The sequence below is a fragment of the Cnephaeus nilssonii genome (genome assembly GCF_951640355.1).
Source record: "Cnephaeus nilssonii genome assembly, chromosome: 1".
Classification (NCBI taxonomy): Eukaryota; Metazoa; Chordata; class Mammalia; order Chiroptera; family Vespertilionidae; genus Cnephaeus; species Cnephaeus nilssonii.
This window is the reverse complement of record NC_137072.1, coordinates 83,030,520-83,051,490: the sequence shown is the minus strand read 5'-3', so window position 1 is coordinate 83,051,490 and position 20,971 is coordinate 83,030,520.

Sequence of the window (20,971 nt, the reverse complement as noted above, 5' to 3'; positions counted from 1 at the left end):
CGATAGCTTTGCTGGGTAGAGTAATCTTGGTTGTAGTTTCTTGCTATTCATCACTTTGAATAATTCTTGCCATTTCCATCTGGCCAGGATAGTTTCTGTTGAGAAATCAGCTGATAATGGTATGGGTGCTCCCTTGTAGGTAACTAACTGTTTTTCTCTTGCTGCTTTTAATATTCCCTCTTTGTCTTTTGCTCTTGGCATTTTAATTATGATGTGTCTTGGTGTGGTCCTCTTTGGATTCCTTTTGTTTGGGGTTCTGTGTGCTTCCTGGATTTGTAAGTCTATTTCTTTCACCAGGTGGGGGAAGTTTTCGGTCACTATTTCTTTAAATAGGTTTTCAGTATCTTGCTCTCTCTCTTCTTATGGGACTCCCATAATTCTGATGTTGGTACACTTGAAGTTGTCCCAGAGGCTTCTTACACTATCTTCAACTTTTTGGATTCTTTTTTCTTTTTGATTTTCTGGAGGAGTGTTTTTTGCTTCTTTGTATTTCAAATCTTTGACTTGGTTCTTGCAATCCTCTAGTCTGCTTTTAGGTCTCTGTATATTTTTTATTTCAGTCAGTGTATGCTTAATTTCTAGTTGATCCTTTTTCATATCTTTAAGGGTCTTATTAAATTTATCGGCCTTTTCTAGGAAATTATTGCAAAACCTTATAACCGTGGTTTTGAACTCTATATCCCTTCATTTACTTTCCTCCATTTCCTTCATTTATGGCCTACCTCTTTGTCTCCGCATTTTGGCTTCTTCCCTGAGTTGATGGAGTGGCTTTGTGTGCTAGGTGTCCTAGCAGGGCCCAGTGGCTCAGCCTCCCCAGTTACCATAGGTGGACATTCTTGGTGTGCCCCTTTGTGGGCTGTGTGTGCAGTCTTGTTGTAGTTAAGCCTAGATTGTTGTTGGTATCACTGGGGGGAGTTGACCTCCAAGCCAATTGGCTGTGAGGACCAACAGTATCTCTGCTGGGAGAGCTTCTGTGCTCAGCTTGGATGGGGCGGAGTCTCAGGGCTGAGCAGACAGCCTTGGTTTCCCGTCAGCCCCGCTCTACGAGGCCCCTGTGTCTCAGTGTCCCGAGGCAATGGCTGCAGGCACCTCTGAGAGAAGGCTACCCTGAGTTTCGCCTGCTGCCAGACAGTCCAGTTTCTCCCAGAATGAGTCTGGGTATTCAAAGTATCACCCGGAACTGGATTTCAGTGCAGTTGGGAGGTTTTGTTTCCCTCCTGAACGAGAAAGCTAGCTGCGTGCTTGCTGCCCCCTCTCTCTGAGCGCCGTGAGTAGGCCAGCAGCGTATTCAGCCGCCCACCCTTTCTGCACGCGGGTCTCCGCACCTGTCCTCCACAGCTCCTCTGGGTCTCAGTGTCCTTTTATCTTTTTTTCTAGTTGTAGAATTTCCACTCAGCCAGCTTTCCAGTGGTTCTAGATGATGTCCGCTCTGTTTTCCAGTTGCAGTTTTGAATTGTTGTGCGAGGCAGCAGTATAGGTGTTTACCTATGCCTCCACTTTGAATAATTTAAACATTTTGCTCTTTTATAATTACTATCAGTTTTTCCCTTTGATTCTTGACCAGGGAGAAAAGCAGCATGAATTGTAATCTGGCTCTCAGTATTTTTCATTGCTTAAATGCCTTTAACCAAGCATTTTTGGGTATAGTTAAGCAGTTTAAAAACTAATGCGCTTCACAGAATCCTGCCAGAGCTGTTACAATACCTATGGTTTAGGAAGCAATTATGTTTTCAGCACCAGGCAAAGAGATGACCAAAAAGAGCAGGTCATGGAGTCACTGCAAAGAGCAAGACTAAATATATCCCTGGCTTGGCCAATTTGTGGGAGTTTTCAGGAGTGCTGCTATTCTTTTTTTGAAATGAAATAGGGGATAGAGTCATCTGAGAAAGGATTGTGGGTCTGTTTGGCACTCATTCCCACAACTTCTGGGAGAGCTATTTCTTTCATTCCAGCCATGTGGTTTTAGCAGAACTTATGTTCTTCTATGATCCTGGGATTCTGGGGATAGTTGAGTTTCATGAAAAATTGGGGTGCTCAAACCAGATAGGATTTCAGAGCCATGCCTGGCTAGTCTTGAACTAGAAATAGAGAAATGTGTTCCTACCCCATAACTAGTAGTGAGGTGGATGTGCTGCAGCAGTTGTATTCTGTCTTAAAGACCAGCTTTGCCAAGGAAAACCAGGGAGAATGCTGGGTGTGGGGGAGTGAGGAAAAAAGGAAAGAGATAGAGGATATGAGAGAGAAGGAGAAACTGAGAGTTGGGTAACAGTCTAGTCCCTTGATCCTGGTGTCATAGAGACCATTTTCATTAATTGTGGCTACATACACTTTAAAAGAACTCTCCCCAAATTGCCTTAATCAATTGTGTTTATATATATATATATATATATATATATATATATATATATATATATATATTTAAAAAATAGACTTTATTTTTAGAACAGTTTTAGGTTCACAACAAAACTGAGCAGAAGGTACAAAGATTTTCCCAAATTTCTCCCTGCCTCACACATGCACAGCCTCTCCCATTATCAATACCCACCCCCAACCCCCACCAGTGGTACATTTTTAATAACTGATGAACCTGTATTGATGCATCATTATCTTTCCAAGTTTACATTAAGTTTCACTCTTGGTATTGGACATTCTGGGGATTTGGAAAAATCTATAATGGCATGTAGTAATATTGTATGGAGTAGTTTCACTGCCTTAAAACTCCTCTTTGCTCTGACTCTCGATCTTTCCCTTCTTCACAAATTGGATTTTTGACATTGCCAGCAAGTATTTCTAACAAATTTGGATGTGGGGTTATTCATCAGTGATTCCACTATATTGGACCTGTTGTATGAATTGCGGAGAGTTTATACTTGGAGGAAATACCTCTTGTATTGTGAAACTCTTTCGAAGTTTTTGCTATAACCATGCATTACGTGATAAGAAAAATTTCTTGAATAAAAAACAAAAACATTTTTTTCTCTACTTCCTGCCCACAGTCCCATGTCTAAAGGTGAACATTGGGAAACACAGCATTTATAGAGAGACCTTAGATTTGGGGAGCAGCATATCACTTTAACATCTTATTTTCTTAAATATGTTTCTATAACACTTCACTGGTCAAAACTTGTCCTTTTAATTCTAATGACTTTTGACCAAGGTCTAGTCAAAGTGTCTCTTTATGCTGAAAAGATATGTTGCTCAAATCTTGTTTGGATTATGTATATTTTATTATTCATGTTTCCCTGTCTCAGTAACAAATGGTCCAAAATATTTTTTTTAGCAGTGACACATAATCTGTTCAGTAAATACCCAAACTTTGGTGAAATTCAATCCCTCAAATTTCATTGTCTGAAATTTAAAAGTCATCCATGCAATTATCCGAAGTTCATACATCATCCTTCATGATGTTCTTATTTCCCTTCCACTTTGTGAGTGATGATTACCAGCGTCCCCCTGTCTTTCTACTTTTACTATGAAAATTTCTTCTTTAGATTTGGGGTTGTTGTTTTCTCCTAAATTCTGTTTAATTTTCCTTAATATTTTATTAACTTTGAATATTAAACCCGAATCTGACATTTTGCTTCTATGACCTAAGACAACCTACACACTATTTTCAGTGTTGTGGTGAGGAAGAACATGCCAGAGCAAATTATATAAATCCATGAGAAGAAAGCGATTAGTTCATCTCCAATATTTTAGGAAAAGGAACTCCATTTTTTTCTGTATATTTCATAAAACAAACACACACTATGGAATAACTGGGTAGAATGGGAAGGGCGATTCTTACAGTACAGTTTCTTAAAGAATAGAGAACTTGGCCATACATCTGTCCTCTCAGAACTTAGCAGTTAATGGAGATGGGGTGATATAGAAAGGTGAGTAGCAGCTTCAAATGACAAGGAAGACTAACAGATGAGGTGTCAAGATCCACCAATAGTGTTTGCTGTCCTGGCTGGGAGCAGATTGCTGTTTGGCAGACAGTGTACAGTGCTCTTCAAATCCTAATAAAATGATTATGTGAAATCTATCCAAGACAATTTTGTGTTATAATGTTAAGTCCTCTCCTAAGTCAAGAAGAATAAATATTTTTTTCATGTAAAGCTTATTACATGACAACATGTTGTACCTTTAGAATAAGAAAAAAACACATTAAAATAAAGGTTTTTGTCATTACTTTTTAGATTCTATGGCTGTCAGTTTCTGACTTATATTGGTCTCCAGATATTTTTTTCTGTTTAAATCCAGAACACTAGAATTCTGACAAGCTTCCATTTCAGGTTTCTTAAGCTTCCAATAAAAATATTTTCATGGTTTGTTGAATGTTAACTGACTTTTATTAAACATTACATAGTATTTTTATTAAACATTACATAGTATTTTTATAAACTTTATAATAAGAATCTATAATATCCTCATTTTTGTTATGAAGATTTTGACATTTTGGGAGGTTACTTAAATTGTCCTGGTTTTTTAAAATGAGAAAAGCTCATTTGAACATCAATCCATCTACTAGCTTGTGTGCTTCTTGTAGGAAGATTCCAAATTTCAGATCCCCAGGACCTTGTATTAATGGTCTCTTATGTGTTGAATGAATAAGAAAAAAAAATAGCAAATTTAAAATCCAGAGTTAAGTTCACAGTCTATTTTCCATAAAGTGTAGGTCAACTACTAGAAAGGGTTTTCCAAGCATACATAACCCAGTGCCATTTGGAGTGGCATTTTCCTATCAGTATATTTATTTTGAATGAATTTATGTATGTAAAACATTTAGGACAGTCCTGACTCAGTGTCTATAGATATGTGGTTTATTTATTTAGCTATTACTATTGTTTTGAAATGTTAACTTATGATTTATATTTATAAAAGTGCTAATAATACCCACTCAATAAAAAAGAAAAAAACATTTAAAATATTTAAATCACTTGCTTGACTCTAAAGCTTCTTTCTCTTGTAAGAGCATCCTAATTCACATAATAGATTATGAATTTGTTCATGCAGATTTGATCAAAGAAATCATACTTTCTGTTTCTGAACATGAGGATGGCTCCCGCTCATTGAAAGGTGACAACACAACATTAGTGTGATTTTCTGTAGGGCTGTAATGATCTTTGCTAATGGCCTAAAGCAGTAGTTTCAGATGAAAAATTAAAACGCTCACTCTCCTTCTCCTGTATTATGTAAGAAGATTTCCACAGAGAACATCGTTTTCATTATCGAGGATGATTTATCCTCTGTGCTTTATTTTGCTGTGAAATTCAGAGGGCAGACCCATTTCTGAATTTGTATAGTTTCATCTCTTTGGGAGGCAGAGGAAATGAAATAACATCTCAGGAAACATTGAAAGCAGACACTTATTATGTGAAACAGTTTGAACTATTCAACATCCACAGCTAATTCTGTCATGCTTTGCTAAAATAGTGCAGCATTTAAATACTGAAGGAGCAATATACCGATAATGAAACCATTTCCAGGCAAAGAACTTAGAACAGGTATTTAGTTTGGATAGGTTCATTATGAATGTCTAAGCATCCTAAAAACATTTCAGGCTAATGCAATGCAAAGAACTTTATCTGGAGGGTAAGGAATATATACCTGTTTTAATCAGAACTTGAGATTGGAACTACCTTTTTAAATGAAGATTCTCTTATGTGGAAAAACAACTTTTTATTGGGTTACTAATATATACATATAAATTAATTCAATTATCCATATTATCCACTTAACTCAAAGTTAGGAAATAATGCCTGTAAGCCAGGCATTTCCTTAATACTATAAAATTCTGGGGTAATAAATAAGGCAGATTAAATGTATTACCACATTAGAATCCACAGATGAATAGAACATTTTAATAAAATTTAAAGTGATAATCCTGATCATAGTTGAATGTGTTACTGACGGCAACAAAAAAATGAGCTTTCATTTGGAACACTTTTTTTTGCTTGTTTGTTTGTTTTGTGTGGTTTCCAAGTGTGGAGAAGTGTCCAATCTATAATAATAAAAGCACAATATGCTAATTAGACCAGACAGCCGAACACCTTCTGGACATCATTCTGGACTAAGCCTCAGGTTGGGGGAGGGGGGCAAGGCAGAGGCAGTTAGGGGCAATCAGGCAGGCAGGCAGAGGCAGTTAGGGGTGATCAGGCAGTCAGGCAGAGTGGTTAGGGGTGATCAGGCAGGTGAGCGGTTAGGAGCCAGCAGTCCTGGATTATGAGAGGGATGTCCGACTGCCAATTTAGGCCCTACCCGCAGGGAATCAGGGGTCCCAGATTGCGAGAGGGTGCAGGCTGGACTGAGGGACACCCCACACCCATGCATGAATTTCGTGTACCAGGCCTCTCGTATAATCATAAAATGGTATTAATTTGTAAAACAGAAAAAATAAGAAGAAACACCTTAGATTTAAAATGAATCAACTCTTGTGCTGGCCGGGTGATTAGAGCATTGTCCTGATACACTAAGGTGGTCGGTTCGATCCCCAATCAGGGCACATACAAGAATCAACCAATGAATGCATAAATAAGTGGAAAAACAAATTGATGTTTTTCTCTCTCCCTTCCTCTCTCTCTCTCTAAAATCAATCAATAAATAAAAAATTAAAATGAATAAACTTGCTGATTAGGTGATGGAAGCCTGTTAACTATACTCTAAACAAATCATGAAAAACATTCATTCAAAAGTCTCTTTTTATATGTTTACTAGAGGCCGGTGCACGAGATTTGTGACATTTGGAGTGGCAAATTAATTTCAATTTTTCTGCTGCCTCCCATTTTTTGGTAACTAAATAAAAAAATGGAGGTTATTAATTTTGTTTCTTTGCCTTTAGTTTTTAGGTCAGTGGTTATATGATATCATACAGATCATGCCCTAGTCTTGCTACAGTGGGTTGGAGTGGGGAGATTATTCAATCTTTCTTAGCTTTGGCTTCCTCATTTATGTATAGAGATAATCATAGTACCTATCTCATTATGCAAATTAAATAAGACAATGCACATAAACTCAATGCAATAGAAGTATTCAATGCTTATTATTTACTTAAAATACGTGATTTTTACAGTGGTATTGTCTCAAAATGAATTTAAGAAAATATAATTTCACTGAGGTTAAACTGCCTGTATCAGATCTATTAATAACCAAATTGCTTTGAAGTCTGCCCTTAAACAAATTCTGTTTTATTCTAAGACAAGGTAACAATAGGCAATTGTAGGTAAAACTAGGAAGTTAGGCTACTTTTACTCAGAGGTTTGGGTCCTCAGGAAGTATTTCCTCAGAGGTTCACTGTATTTTTTCCCCAGAATGAAACATAAGATTTGTGAATTACCACGCTCTTTGCCAGAACTGTTCACATTTCAGGTAGGTGAAATTTTTCACCTATTTCTTACCTCTCATTATCATTTCCATTTGAGAGAGTTGGTTGTCTAGGAAAGTTGGGAGCAGATGAGGGAGAAGGGCAACAGAGCTTTAATTCTGTTTCATTTGTCCTGAGCATTCTCAACTCACGAATGGAGGACACTGGAAATCAATGTCTAAGAACTACATTTCTGAATCATCTGCCTCTTATAAACATGTACCATAAAGACATGATGAAAGTAAATATCTTTGTTTTTATGTGTTCAAGGTATCACATAATTTTCTGTTTTTTTTTTTGTGTGTGTCAGATGATCTTTAAAATTCTGCTCACACAATATCAGCAAAACATGTTTAAAAACATTGCATCTGCAACTCAACTATTTTGTAAATAACAGGGGTGTCTACCAAATTATTCCTGGTTAAATCCACTCTGACTGGGTAGAGAGGCATTTGGTTTTCTTAAATGTTATTCCCTGAATGCTGGTGTGAAGGTATTCTCTTCAGACAAGTCTTTGGGTCCTTTAATACTTGAACTCTGAACCTATGAAAATGGTCATATTACATGTGTGCTTGTCTTAACAATTTCTGCATATAGTAATTACGCACTTTTATAATAGCTGTTCATTATTAGCATGTTAGGTGAGGAGGATTTGGACACATATGTGAGTTGGTTGCTAACATAACCTGTGTCCCCATGGTTCCGGGACTATGAAAAACAATACACTTTATTATAGACACCAAAGACCAAGTATATCAGAAACTTTACTCAGGTTTGTACTAGGTTGCAAAAATCACATAATTATGACTGTAAGAAATATCTGTAGTTATGGAGTTCTTTCAGTGTGATCTTGAGGATATGAAATTAGTTCACTTTTTTATGATGTGTGACAAAAATATCTTTATGAAAATAAAGTAGTATTTATTTTGGGTCAGATACTAGGGTTCCAAAACTGAATTTATGCTCCTATAAGAGATGGTGTTTAAATACAGAAGTGCTCATTGATAGATTAAATTAAAATTAATTTAATGTTGAACTGGTACATGCATTGAGAGGATAACACAGTATCCAAGCTATAGTGTCACAAGGGCACGTATGTCTGCCCATGTTTGTGTCCTCATCATGCTATAATATGCTGTTTCTAGGGTGATAGGATCGTGCTACCTATTGTCAGTGGAGCAGAGGTCCTGGTCTGCATCCAATTTGCCAGCACCAAAGCTACGTTTGCTGTAGTTAAGCCCTGTTGGTCTGGGCATCTGTGACAGGCCAATTAGAGATAGGTCCTCTATGGTTAGTTGAATAGGCAACTGTCAGTTTATTGGGCTTTAAAACTAATTAGGTGGAGAAATCTATAACAATTTAATTCTCATAAGTTTTTACCAGCCCATGCTCTTATAAATATTTATCTATTCATCTATATATTGTTATGAGCAATTTATATATGTATATGAAATATATATATATATATATATATATATATATATATATATATATATATATGTCAAATACACCTAGAGATGAAAAATTAATCACTAAGTTGTTTAATGGGTTGCAAACTTGAACCCAAGTAGCAAACAAATAGTGCAGGGAAAATACGATTTCTTTTTGGGGGGGATTTAAACAATCTGCTCTTCCTTTTCTAAGCCATTTTTACTCATTCGAATTTACAGTAAAAGCCAAACCAAAATGTTCTGTCCTATTTAAACTTGAGCCTAATTCAATCATTTAAGTAATATCTTCAGATCCTCTCAGCTTCGTAAAAAGATTTGTAGGTATCCTGTCTTTTAGAAGGTCCTGTTTGAAGTTTGTGTGATCTTAGCATGTGTGGAGAAGATGGGTTACTAGGTAGAGAACGACCCCTGGCTCCTCTGGTCTCCAGAATATGTTTCTTGTCCACTTCATGCCCAGGCAGTCTTCTGGCCACTGAAGCTAAAGCTTACTTCTGGTCAGATCTTTTGGCTTGATGATAATCCTAAGGCATTGTCTGGCTCAGCAGGTTTCATTTTCGGCTCCCTCTGGGGCTCAGAGACTCCTTGAATGTGTCTGACAGTGAATTTCTTTCAGTCCTGATTTGGATGATCTGTTCTGTAGCTCTCAATGCACAACTACTAGTATATGCTCCTCTGGTAAGTGCTGCATCTGGTTTTTCCACTATTTCTGGGTTCCATCTAGTCATATAGACAAAACAGTGACTGGGAAGGTAAAATTTCAGAGTGCCAATCTAGATGCAATCGCTGGACTGCAATAACTAAATTGATAGGTCTATACCTGCCTGTGTGAGGAGACAGTCTGAAATATAATCTCTTTGAAGACACATGGGGGTGAAAGTAGATCGGGGTGAGGTGGAGATGGCAAAGGAACTCATCATCTTCACTTTTGATGTTACTCACATTTAGCACTACTCACTATCACAAAGTCAGAACCCTGAAATGGGAAAGTTGTAATACATATGAATAACCATTTAACTTCTATTCCTTTCTCTCTTTTGTCTCCCTCTGAAATCCAAAGCACAGATCAAAGTGGCATCTTCCCCTTGGGAACTTTCTTTAGAGAGAACGCCCTGAGCATAGATCTCCCAGGTTTGATTGTTTAAATGCTAATGAGGAAATAAAGACATTTGGAAATTTTTCTTCCAAGGCAGCAGCCTGCCATGCATAGCACTGTAATTGGCATTGGAGAAACAACACCGAACAAAAAGTACCTCACCCTGGTGATTCCTCTAGCCCTCGTCTTTCTGATTACTCATTGGAGTTCTGTTAAAGAATTTGGGAAGGAGCTGGAGTTTTCCCCCTCACATCTTAATCTTAATTGCCTGGGGTACCATACCATGAATTAGAAGTTATAATCATAATTGGAGGACTAAATTTTTCATCTTAAATCTTGGTAATTCTTATGAAAACTGACAGTGACATTGTTGTTCAATCCAGGTTCTATTTGCCCCTTATCTTGCTTACAAATGATAAAGAAAAATACTTTTTTTTTAGTTGCAATGATTCCTTAAGCCAACTACCCAGAGTTGGGCCATGGCTCACAGGTTAAAGGCACAGTCCTTTACAAGGCTGGCCTCAAGATAGACATTGGTTACAAATTCATGGGTCCACAGGTCACCCTCCCTTTGACCAGCTGGCTGAAATTTTGTGGGTTCTCATTATCATGTCAGTTTTGAGAATTTGCTAAAAATGACACACAGAACTCAGGACAATGCTGTGCTTATGACTGAAGTTTTATTATAGTAATAGGTACAAAGCAGAAGCAACCCAAGGAAGGAGTGCATAGAGTAAAGTCTAGAATGGGCTCAAACACAGAGCTTCCCGCGGTCTTCTGTCTGTGAATTTTTGGACAGCATTGATTTCTAGGAGAATTGTGAACTAGGGAAACTCAACTACGTCTTTGGTGTCTAAGTTTTTATTGGGGTTCAATCACATGTTGCTCATAGGGCTGACCTTTAGTTTCCAGCCTCTCCTGGAGGTTTAGTCTCCAGTTTCTCTGAGATCATAACATACACTGAGTGGGCAGATTACTATGATTTCTGAACGCATAATAATCTGGCCACTCAGTTTATATCCTATATAATAAAAGACTAATATGCAAATTGTCCCCTCGACCAGGAGTTCAACCAATAGGCAGGCCAGCCAACCGCTCATGTCCCCTCCCACTGGCCAGGCTGGCCAGACCCCACCCATGCACGAATTCATGCACTGGGCCAGAATACTGAGTGGCCAGATTATTATGCGTTCAGAGATCATAATAATCTGGCCACTCGGTGTATATGCCCTGCTCCAGTTCCCTATCATGAGTCACACTACAAAACTGCCTATTGGCCAAAGCACTAACAGAGACATTTTATCAGGCAGGGTATTCCAGGGGCCTAGATATCACCTCTCAGTAGCTTAGGACAAATATCAGATTTCTCTTTAGGTAAAGTTATATTTTCCCTACAAATCAGAATTATTTTATAAACAAATCCAGGAACTTCTATGCCTCTCTGTATTTGAAACCAAGCCTGCAATTTTAAACACACTTGAACTTGTACACACTTGTACTTGTGTTGAAGAGTCTCAAGCAATTTTCTGGTTTTTACATTCTTCTTTTATTTCTCTGTGAAAAGAATATTTCTCCACACTATTTTGTTTGAGAAAGTCCATTTTATTCATCTAACAACATGTTTGTAAACTTTTTTTAAAAATTTCAATTGTTATTTGTCAGTATAACTAAACACAGGCATCATTAAAGTAGTTTAATTTTAGTATCTTTTATTAATTCAGTTTCATACAAAATTATGAGCTACTTTTGGACAGGGATTTCATTTTTAATTTTAAGGGCCTCAAGTGTTTTGTATTGTTACTAGTAAATAATTTAGTGAGTGCAAGTGAATGTAGTCAATTAGCAGGAGGATTGAGTCAGAGCCTATAAAAAGCATTGAGATGTAACAACAATGCTCAAGGAATGTTTATGGTTCAAATTAACAAAATTATTATAGTGACCACTAGTCACAACAAAATGGGAAGCCGATTGGTGATAAACAATGCCAACTCTTTTCATCTAAAAAGGCATCACTATTATCTCAAATATGACCACACTTTGTATTACTTAATGGTGTGATATGTCAATGCAATAACATCCAAATCTGTAGAGAATTTTTATAAAAATGTAGTTGAGCCAAACAGAGGATACAGCTGGAAGCAAGATTTCAACAGACTGAGGAAAATGCTTCTCAGAATGACAGTTTGAAGCTCCTTTTTTTTTTGCATTTGGAATTAAGGAAGGAAAGTAAGGAAAATTCCAAGAAATTGGGAGAAAACAAGGTGTGTGGGAGGGTGGATTGCAGGGTAGTTAGCAATGGTATGTGCTCTCTTGAGGTCATTTTCCTGGTGAGGGGTCTGAAAGGGGGCATTTTAAAGGTGTGTTAATCTCGATGCAGAGGAACAATGGTCAGGGCTGGCTTAAAGCAAAGATAAACCTCTTCCAAAATGATGTTAGAGGTCAGGGGCCTGATTACCCACCATGAGTTGCCCAGTTTAGGAGTTTATGATCAGACCACCCTGGGATGTTACTTTCCATAAAACACCATGTTTTTGTCCACAAACATGTCTACTTCCAATAAAGCTAGGAAACACTTCCAGTATGTTCTTTATTATTTAAAAAAATTCTAATATATTCTTTATGCAATGGAAGTTTTAGCTTTAGTCCCAACTGAATAAACACAATTTTCCAGGAGTCAAATTCACATGAGTGTATTTGAAAAAGGTTTACACACATCCCAGTAGGGGTCATTTGGGACCTTAATGGAGAAATTGGTCCCCAGTCTCTCACACTGTGAACGGCTGTCAGTGGAAGCAGAACACCGCAATCCAGGGCACCTTGAACTTGAACTGCATGTGGTCAAAGAAACTGAGTGCTGGGTAATGATGTGTGAGCCAAGGGAGGGCAGAAACTTTTTATTTATTTATATTATGAGGATGCAGCATGTCTTCTCTGCATCAGGAGATGCAGGACTACTTCAGGACATTGAGTGCCCACTGCAGCAGCAGCAGCAGCAGCAGCAGCAGCAGCAGCAGCAGGGGTTAGGAATGTTTTAAGGGAAGACATCATAGTCTCTAGGAGATGGCTCAGGGATACCTCTACCTTGCTTCAGGGCAGTGGAGGGCATGGGAGCAAGGTAGAAATATCATGGCTGATGCTTTTGTGATAGAGAAGGCTTGTAATCAGCCAGTGCACGGCATAGCTTTGGGAGACTCAGAAACACTTGTGGATGAGAAGTCAGAGGTCCTGCATTAGCTGGTGTATAAAACAGAAAGGGAAGAGGTATAACATCTAAGATGCTTCTACATTATATACTCTTTTGATGAAATATGGGTATATTTTATAGTCTGTAAAAATGATATAGGTACAGTGTATTATTTCTAAAATTCTACCAGATTTAAATATTTTTTTTTTAAGCAAGACTGGCCACCAAGCAATCATTGGTGATGCTTTGTAGTTCATTGCCACCATATTTCTGCATCTTGCTGGGTCCCCTCTATTCTCCACATCCACTGCTTAGGAAAACTATTCTCCTCCCCCCCCATTTATGATTCTTAAATTTCCCCTGGGAAAAGGTTGTGCTTCCTGAAGTCTGGGGTAAGGGGAGGAGGTGAAAGCAAAATGAGAAGAGAACAAAGGAGGAGGCATTCTAGGAGCTTTTTGAATCTTGAGTTTTCTCTTTGCTCCTCACAGTGACAACTCAGAGTGAATTTCAAGTATAGGAGCTGCAGAAATGAGCTGAGTCCAAATCCCAGACTTAAGTAAGAAGGATCGTAGAGAAGCTTTTGGCCGAAAACCAAAGGTGGCAGAGGAAATGGAACCTGTTGCCCTAGCATGTATTGAAGCAGAGGAAGCCTTGTAATGGGGTAATGATGTGGTCACCATAGATAAGGATGAAGCTCCTAAAAATTTCAAGGATGAGGCTACATAGAGCACTGGGGATTCTCCAGAGAAACAGAATCAATAGGATATATGTGGAAATATGTAAGAGTAGGTTTATTATGGGAATGCTCATGTGATTATGGAGGCTTAGAAGTCCCATGACCTATAAGCTGGAGACCCAGGAAAGCTGATAATGTAATTCAGTTTGAGTTCAATGACTGAGAAGCAGGAACTCTCCTTTCCCAGGGAAAGAGAAAATAGAAGTCCCAGGTCAGAGAGAGAGAGAGGGAGAGAAAGAGAGAGAGAGAGAGAGAGAGAGAGAATACATTTTTATTGATTTCAGAGAGGCAGAGAGAGAGAGTAACATCAATGATAAGAATCATTAATTGGCTACCTCTGCACAACCCCAGAAACCTGGGCTTGTGCCTGACTGGGAATTGAACAATGATCTCCTGGTTCGAGTCCCACTGAGCCACACTGACTTGCAGCCCATTTGCCTTTTTGATCTATTTAGACCCTCAGGGCTTAGATGTTGAGGACCTTCTTTTTCCAGTCTACTAAATGAAATGCTAACTTTCCAGAAACACTTTCACCCAGACACACTCAGAAATAATGTTTTACTAGCTATCTGGGCATCCCTTAGCCCTGTCAAGTTGACACATAAAATTGATCATCACAGTTTCTTATGCCATCGTTCCTCAATCCCATCCTCTTCACCCCAATCCTTCACTTTCAGCTCAAGAGTTTAGAGTTTGTGAATTTCATATCAGACATTCAAGGTAAATTCAGCATATATCTTTTGGCACTGTATTTTTCCTATTTGTTCAATTAGTGTATTTTTATGATTGAGATTATGAATTAAACATTTTGTGAATGAATCGGTAGGTTTAACCATCATCTATAACACTATTTTCATGGAGACATATTTTCCAAATTCTGATAAAATATCATGTACAACTGTGTAGGTAGAAGAATGACCTCCCAAAGATGTCCATAGTCTCATCCTGGAGTCTGTATATATGGTACCTTATATGGAAAACAAAAGACTTTGCAAATGTGGTCGCCAGGTAAGGTTAAGGAGATTGAGATTTGGAGATTAGCCTTTATTATCTTTAAAGGACAATCTAATCATGAATGCCCAGCAGCAAAAAAAACAAAACACACACAAAAAAACCCACACACAATATTCCCGGCTATGTCAGGCTGTGGTTAGAGAAAGATGTGAGGATGGAAGAGTGTCAAAAAGATGCAGTGCTCCTGTTTTGAAGGTGGAGGAAGGGATCCATTAGCCAATATATGTGGGTAGCATCTGGAAAAGACAAGGAAACAGAATCTTCCCTAGAACCTGTGGAAAGGTACACAACTCAGCAAATATCTTGCAAGCAAATGTGTTTTAGTACTTTGTGAATCTGTTTTGTTTGCTTTGTTTTGTTTTTTTCTTAATCCTCACCCAAGAATATTTTTCCATTGATTTTTAGGGAGAGTGGAAGAGAGAGGGAAAGACAGAAATGAACATCAATGTGAGAGAAACACATCAACTGGTTGCCTCCTGCACGAGCCCTGAACAGGGCCCAGGCCTAGGAAAATCCTGAAACCAAGACATGTGCCCTTGACTGGAATTGAACCCGGGACCCTTTGGTCCCCAGGTCGATGCTCTATCCACTGAGCAAGACTGTCTAGGCAGTGCTAAGGGTTTAATGTACGTTTTCTCATTTGGTCTTCAACACCATTTCAAATGGGGACTAGTACAGCCCTTCAGAAGGCTGGTGGTTTCCTTAAGGTTCTGTAGCTACTGGGTGAAGGAACTGGAACTAGTCAGGCCTGTCTGGCTTTAAAGTATGCTAGCGGTACTTCACCACCTCACAATGCATTCAAAGCTAAAACTGTCAGGTGAAATGTTATTTGTGTTTTATTTCAATCTATCATAAAACTAAAATAGTATAAATCACCAAAAAGCACACCTAGTGATAAAGTTAAATGATGCAAACATATTAAGAATGACTCCCATTGCATAAGGATTCCCTTATCCCAAAAGATTCTATAATAGTCATAAAATGACTTTTGCTATGGAATGCTGGAATGTACTCTTTTTTCCAGAAGGGCCCTACAAAGCATTAGTAGAAATCATTTTAATATATGCAGTGTTAGATATAGGTAACATTGTGAGATTATAGACATACTGATGAAGAGCATTATTTCATACATTGAGGAACACAGTCTTATAATTCTTGTCATATATTCCACTCCCAGGACAGTCAGCTTTCTCTGTGTGACCTCAGTTCATGCCCACAGTCCACACCTACGGTCCTTGAACTGGGGTCCATGTCCCACTTTGGGATTCTGTGCTCACTCCTGAGACAAAGTCCTAGAAGATAGGAAGCTCAGCTAATGATTTATGTATAGTAGGTGGCCAAGAGGGAGCATGAAAATGAAAATGGTAATACAATAAAAACAGAGCCATTATGGTAGGAATGAGGTGGTATTTTTTTTTTTTCATCCCAGGCAGCGGAATAGTCATCAAAAGGATTGTAAAGGCAAATAATTGAGACATTTTACTGAGAAAGACTGACAAATGAGACCCTCCTTAGTTCTCAAAAATACTGCTTCTAAATTCACCTGAGAAAGAAAAATTGAGTCATTATCATTCTATAAATTAGTCATTTTGAGAACAACCTAGCTCTTTGATTGCCTTCCTCATATAGAATCTTTGCTCCTACCTGCTAAATCTTTTATCTTAGAGCAAAATAATGTCCAACTTGAGATTTCTATTGTCAATAAAAGAACATTCCATCAATTCAACAGGTCCTGGCATTGTTGCAATTCAATCTGAAGAGAATATAATTTAACACAGTGGAGTGCATATGATGTCTTTATCTTTTAAGGTTTATTAAGGTAGACTTGTTGGTGCCTGTGGAGTGCCAAGCGTGAGCTAGATACTGAACTAATCTTTTGTCCCATGAACTAATCTTTCAGTGCATACTGATATGATTGAGGGCTGGTGATAAATAAAGTACGAAACAGATAAAAGAGCTTTTGTCATAAATGTAAATGATTTTTCTCCTTTGGGGTTTAATTATATTATGCTTAATAATTCCTTCAAAGTATTCTTGGAGCTTTATACACTAATGAATTTTATCAGGGAAGTTGTCAAAAAAATAAACATGAGAAACACTGTTGGGAGAAGCAAAACATCATGATTAAGACAACATACTGAAATACAGATGTATTTCCAAGTTCTGGGATTTATTGTCTTTTTAATTTTGAGAAGCAGTGCTCAGTGCTGATGGAAGTCTTTCAAGAGATTTTCAAAGCACATTAAGAAAATAGGAATGAGATTCAGAAATTAGAGCATTTGAAGAAAATTAAATAGATATCAGAAAGGGAAGGCTTGGCCTATAGTTGTATACAACTTGAACTTTTTCTAGGAAGAGTTTCTCTATGAGTGCATTTGACTCACTTAAGTCAAGCTCCATGGAGTCAGAATCTTTATTTGTGTCTCCCTCATAGGTGCTAGTAGAGGTGTAAACACATAGTAGATATGGAACACAATAACTACTTGTTGCAATGAATAACGAATGCTGAAAGGCAAGAAGAAAGTATCTCCTTAACTCTGAGGACTACACACTCTAAATCTGCCTATGATATTAAAAAGCCTCTTATTATAAAGCCATTCTTATTGTGAAATACTTTTAAAAGTATGGATGACACTTCAAAATGAAAAGGAACCAAATTGTTACTGCTTTAAACCTTTATGTATTGAGTTTGCAGTGTGACCTACTCCACAGCAGTATTTTCCTTTACACTTCACTTTCGTTTCTAATGTCTGCTGACATTGTTCTCTGTGTTGCATCTGCCAGAATGGATTGAGGCCATCCATTGAGAGACAGATATTAGAACCAGCAGAAAGTGATTATAGGTGGCATCTGGCAGGAGTCATTTTCTCTTAGGGCTTTGACATGTCATTCCTGGTAAATCAGTTCTATTAGCTATCTAAAGGCACCAGATGTACTATCGGAGATTATGCCAATAAATCTTTTGTGGATTATATATATTTTTTACTATTGTTGATTTATTGCAGTTCACATAAGCTCAACTATATTTGTCTAGATATGGATTCCAATTTAAACTTCTTAGGTGCTTCTTTACTCAATACATGTTTCTGAAAGTTGTTCTTTCATGAAATGACCCATGCTAGAAACAAAATATTTAGCAGGTACTGGTATATTGATAAGCTATTTTATCTGTTTGATTTAAAAAAAATTAGTACATTATTGTCTTGGTGAACTCAGTATATTGCAAATAACATTTTTAGTAAAATATTTTCTCTAGGATCTTGTAGTCATTGATTCCATCTGTGTGAAATGATATTTGCCAGATAGTCCAAAACATAACAATAAAATGAGTATACCAAGTTAGTTTTTGTGGACTTAGGATAGTTCCCTGATAGATGCAAATTAGAGTCAGGATATTAGATAGTCTCCTTGGGGTTGCCTTTCTTCATTTTATGAACACTAGCCACAATTAATCTCATTTGTATACAATCTTCTTGATACTTAACATCTCTACCTCTACACTTAAGTAAATTATACATTTCCTTCTGGGTTCAGATCATGTTTTATTCTTGAAAATGTTTATTAATTTCTAGTCATCATTAAAACCTTCTTTATCTTAATATCTACTGTACAACATAGAGCCAGATTCTTTTTTATCCTACATTGTGGTTGAATTTCTACTCAGGGCTCAAGACCCAGATCAAGTGCTTCCTCTCTGATTCATCAGATAAATGCAAATTAAAGCCACAATGAGATATCACTTCACACTTGTCAGAATGGCTATCACCAATGAATCAACAAACAACACATGTTGGCAAGGATGTGGAGAAAAGGGTACCTTCATGTATTGTTGATGGAAATGCAGATTGGTGCAGTCATGGTGGAAAGCAATATGGAGTTTCCTCAAAAATTTTAAAATGGAACTGCCTTATGACCCAACAATTCCACTTCTGGGAATATATCAAAAGAAACACAAATCACTGATCTGAAAGAATATATGAACCCCTATGTTCATTTCTGCATTGTTTACAATAGACAAGTCTTTAAAGCAACCCAAGTGCCCATCAATAGATGAGTGGATAAAAAAGCTGTGGTACATTAACACAGTAGAATACTATTTGACCGTAAAAAAAGAACAGAATCTTAATTTTTGTGACAGTATGGATGGACGTGGAGAGCATTATAAATAAGTCAGTCAGAGAAAGACAAATGCTATATGATCTCACTTATATGTGGAATCTAATGAACAAAATAAACCAACAAACAAAATAGCAACAGACTCATACATACAGAGAACAGAGTGACTGGCAGCTGTCACAGGGGAGGGGTTTTGAGGTACTGGAGAAAAAAGATGAAGGGATTAAGCAATAAAACCCCAAAAACCTCTGATAGACACAGACAGCAGAGAGATGGGGGGGGGGGTTTATGGGGGGCTGTAGAAAATGGGAAAGAGGAGATAAATGATGATGGAAGGAGAATTGACTTATGGTGGTGAACCTACAATACAATGTGCAGATGATGTATTATAGCATTTTCCAACTGAAACCCATAAAATTTTATTAACCAATGTCATTCCAATAAATTCAATAAAATAATTTTTTAAAATTGATCACGGCATTCTTAGTGCCACTCTGATGCCTGGTACAATAAAAGGGGGTGTGTGTGGCAGAAATATGACCTTTTCTGCATTGCAGTTTTTTATTTTACCCAATAGCACAAAAATCTATGAATATGCTGATGTTTTTTTAAACATTTGCTTCTGCTCTTAAGCAATTCAATCATTCAGTTTTCATTGGTTAGGTATTTATTGAAGGGTTACCACTATACCGATTTCTCTGCTTGGTGCTGTGAAGATCACATGGTATTTATTAGAATATTTGTCTCCAAGTATTTATTACTCTAAAGATACAAAAGATACATTCCTGAGAAAATACTAGGATTACACTAAACAGAATCTGAGTTAAGTGCCAAATTGGGTGATGGAGCAAACTAATAACATGGCATTTTAGGAAATGAAGAAGTATGTGTAATGTCAAAATAATAAACTAGGGGCAGAGTGTTTTCTTATGTGTAGGAATCTACACATAAGAAACAGTGGAAGGCTATCAGAGGTCTAAAGTTAGCTTTTATAGCCTTTCCATACTAGTATCAATTGCTTTACACAGCACTCTTAGTAACTTAATCATTGTCTGATATTCTTCTGACCTTTCAATTTCCACATTGAAGTTGAAAACATCCTTCCATGAAAAGTTAGGAGCAGAAAGCTAAACCTAATAAGACATCTCTGTAGAATGTGGGCCTTGTCACTATCCATCTCTAGCTTTTGGTCAGTGTGTGAGATTTAATGCTCAAGAACCAGTAGATCCACTTATGGAAGTTGTCTCATCGGCTGTGAAGTCATCATTTTCAAGTCTGACTTGTTCTTGAAAGAGCAGGGGAAGGGTGGAACACTCCCACGGTTACCTCCTCAATGCTTTGTTACCTGGTGGGATGGAGGGTCTCACTCTCCTATTTTTTGCTTGTGAGATGCTGATGCCTGAATAAAGTAGTGATGATAGTTTTATGATGTCAGAGAAACTTTCATATTCCTGAATCTGACAGTATTAATTTCACTCCTATAATTGTGTCAATAGCATTTTATAATTTAATATTAAATCTTTTTCTTTTTTTTAATAAATAACAGATTGGGCATCAGTCTGCCTTACTCTGATGTCTGTGGGAAGCTTGCCAAGGATATGGCTTATGAAACACAACCCTAGAGAAACTCCATCTGTCCCATTTAGACGATATAGAGTGTCAGATCGCAGTGGTAGAAGTAATAACTGCAAGCAGCTCTCTGGGCAGACAGCAAGAGAGGGCTACTGATCACACTGATTAAAAGAAACAAACCCTTAGGGTGGGTTGTAGTCAGTGTAATTTTAAACTAGATAACCACTTTCCAACAGACTTCTGCATTTAGGGCCTGTGTCAGGTGGAAAAACAAAACAAATACAGGTCAGCTCATTTTAAATATATGTATTTGGATTTAGGCATTTTGGAGATCCCTAGTTTTCTGCCTTTTAGGAGAATTACAGTTAAAGGACATAGAGCTGGATAATATATTCCCCCCAAAATATCAGAACTCAGGGGCATGTTTAAGCTAGGTCAGAAGCTCATGATTCAGTCAGGC